We start from the raw sequence: 3233 nt of genomic DNA, 5'->3' as shown, positions 1-3233 counted from the left end.
ATTGGTAAAGATGATGATGATATTGGTAAGAAGAAGAAACCAGCAGTTGTGGAGGAGCCAAAGGAACCAAGCCCGGTGCCAGAAACAAAGGCAGCTCAGGAGGAAGATGAAGATGATGACTCAATGGAGGCCAGAAGAAGGAGGAGGAGGAAAGAGAGAGAGGCAAAGGAAGCTGCCGAGGCAGCCTCAGAACAGGCCGATGACAGTCTAGAGGAACGTCGCCGCAGACGCCGCGAGGAGAGGAAGGCCAAGGAAGACGCAGATTCCATGGAGGTAGAGAGTGCCGCCGAGAGGAGGAGAAGACGTAGGCGTGAGATGGCCGATGATTAGGTAACAACTGCATGAGGTTGTGTTCCCCAGTGTGTAGTCTAACCAGAGGTTAAAAACAAGCATGTGTAACCAAGATACTTCGAGTAGCATCAAGTGACCAGGGAAATGTATGAATAGAAGATTATATTAACATGTGATGCAAAGGCATGAATTCTTGAAATTCTTCATGTGTAATGCAGAAGTAATAGTTATTATTCAGATACGTTAAAGTAGTATCAAGCAAGAAAAATGACAGTATGTGCAAACTGAAGTACAATAAGTGATATATCCAAATGAATGAAAAGGCAAGAATTTCTAACTTCTACATACATGTAGATGTTAAACGGAACTAAAAAATCATAAGCATGCTGAACTACTGACTGCAAAGATGATGAATATACAATGAAATGAGCATAGACAGACATTGTGATGGATGATGGTGTGCAAAATCTACATATACAAAAGTTTTGAAACCCTTTTTGACTTGCTGTCAACTCTATAGAGCATGCATTGAAGTAATGTGTAATGAATCCCCGGTATATTGGCAAGAAGAATGAAAAACTGATGTATAATTAAATTTTGAATATTGGATTCTGAGAATGACCCAACGTAAGATGGAAGGTAGTATTGCATTGTGAAGTTGAACTAATAATGCTTGCTTTGATTAAACTACATGTATATTGCCATTTCCTAATTTAAGTCAGTGACAATATGCTTCAGTAATGCTTACAGTACATTTAGTATTCTGAGGAGCAAAGTTATTGGTCCTAATTAATTAAATGAATCTTACTGACATCACTCGAGACAGTATATTCAGTTAATCATGGCGTTGAATCTTATTTGAAATTCAGGAGCATGTCATAGATGAGCAGTTGTACACACATTTGTATTTTGTTTATTTTCATTGTTTAACACTAAAAATTGTAATATTTTATTTTCTAACACTGATAATATTCTTTTTGTTTCTTAAGTCAAATCTTCTTTTAAGCAATATCTACTGTGAATAAAATATCATAACCAATTTGACTAATACTGTTTGTATTAATTGCCATATTTGCTTTGTATTAAAAGCCTTTACCTTACTGACAACAGCTGTGTGTGAATTTTCAGATTCCAGACACCCCCTGTTTCAATTGCTTGAACTTCTGTTGTTGTAAGCTTGTATATACTTGTTGATAAAAAGTTTTGTTTTTGGTTTCAATAAAGTTACATGCCAGATATTGTGTTTTTGTTGTATTTCATTATAATTGTTAAGAATGCTGATGTATGAATGATAGATAGTTAATATTGTTAGTTTTGTTATTGTTTGAATTGTTACACATCAAGTTTTATTTTACTACTATGGATGCGACTGTTACTAATAAAACATTTTTTTTTTCAGGTTTATCCTTTAGATTTTAGTGTGTTATTATGTTTCTTTAATCTTATTTTATGACTTGCAGTCCTCTTACAAATGATGATGTTATAATAATTTAAAAAATATTTTAATTAAGACATAAACAGTTTTAAATTAAGTACCATTGGTTGCAAATGTCCGTACATTATATTGTTGACATACCGGTAAATAACATTTTTTCTAATTACTTTATTATTTTTTCAGGGCAAATCCGAAGATGAATAAAGAAACCTTAGTCTTTCCCAGGTAATAAATGAAGGGGGGAAAAAGTGACCAAAAAGTCTAGTTTGTGCAAATTGAAAATAAAGACATAATTCCAGAAAGAATATAATTACTGAACATCTTCTCAACATTACATGACATTGTCCAATAATAAGTGCTGGTGTTGCCTTTGAGTTATTCCCCTTGGCAACTACCCTGTAGGTCAAAAGAGTGGATTTTTCTCTTTGAGCAACCAATTTTAAACATAGGCCAGAAATATATGGAATATTAATTTATTTTAAAAATTAAAAAAAAAAATTAATGCACATGTATTCAAAAAAAAGATTACTTTTACATGTATCTTCATCTCTCGTGTGCCCAGTATTTTGGTTTGGTAAAGGATAAAGGAATCTTGACATGGTGTTCTACAGTCTGTGTCCATGGGGAAATTAACTTGCTTAATTAAATCTCTTTGATGGAAAACTGAGGATAAGATGAATAATCATATTTTAGAACAGTCTGACTAAATCCAGCCCCTAGCTACTATTTCACTTCGTTTTACAAAATGAAATAGTAGGGGTGGGACAAAGTGAAATAGAAGGGACTGGCTTATGTCAGACTGATTTTAGAAAAGAAATCTTGATTTTTTTTGTTTTATAGGTGCTATTTAACAATAGGAATGCTGCCTATCTTTTTCTTCATGATTTCCACACACCTCTAATTGCAATGATCTACTAGTGGCAATTTTCTGTGAGATTATTTCTTCAAGACTGGGACGACCACAGAGATTTTTTATTATTTATAACATATTAAAGTTTATTAATAGCTTCTTTCTTATTTCCCTCAGTTTTCGATGTGCAATGTTGCAATGTGACTTTTCGAGAGGGAACCCTATTATTCAGAGATACAATGAACAAGTATGCTTTTAGTTTAAGGTATTTAAGCATTGTGATGCTATTATTGTGTAATGCTAGAATCTTTGGTTAAGGTTTGTGAATCATTGTCCTTTTAGCATTTTCGTATTTGGCTTTTGTACAACATTTGTGTGACCCCCAGCTTCGACCCCACATCCATCTGAAAAAAAAATTGCATTTTTCATATTTGAAAAAACATCAAATTTTTGGTTTGTGTACATTTTATCATGAAAGAGGAGTGAAGTAAATATAGGAATTGTACTTAATTTTTTTTTTTTAGAATATTATGTCACTGATGCTCAATTTACTGTATGTGTCCTGATTTTCCAAAGTATAAAATTACAGAATCTCTTGTCAGTGTTGGAAAAAGAAAAGTAGTCTTCTAGTGCTTAGTGTAGGTAGTTTTTTTTTAT

The 3233-nt window shown here is 33.1% G+C and overlaps 1 long non-coding RNA gene across 2 annotated transcripts; it reads left to right on the top strand.

The window, feature by feature from the left end:
• The first annotated feature begins 6 nt into the window (after positions 1-6).
• Positions 7-2962, top strand: LOC134268558 (uncharacterized). 2 transcript variants are annotated; one of them, XR_009992386.1, is made up of 3 exons: positions 7-330; positions 1910-1951; positions 2567-2962. It is a non-coding gene; the product is annotated as an uncharacterized LOC134268558 (long non-coding RNA). The 2 variants fall into 2 exon arrangements; XR_009992387.1 differs by lacking the exon at positions 7-330 and adding an exon at positions 1390-1462.
• Positions 2963-3233: the final 271 nt, after the last annotated feature.

This window comes from Saccostrea cucullata, unplaced genomic scaffold, assembly GCF_032062105.1.
Source record: "Saccostrea cucullata isolate Sc308-1 unplaced genomic scaffold, CSIRO_AGI_Scuc_v1 ctg9568, whole genome shotgun sequence".
Lineage (NCBI taxonomy): Eukaryota > Metazoa > Mollusca > Bivalvia > Ostreida > Ostreidae > Saccostrea > Saccostrea cuccullata.
The sequence above is the reverse complement of the archived record's forward strand: the minus strand, read 5'-3'. Positions and strand labels throughout refer to the sequence as shown.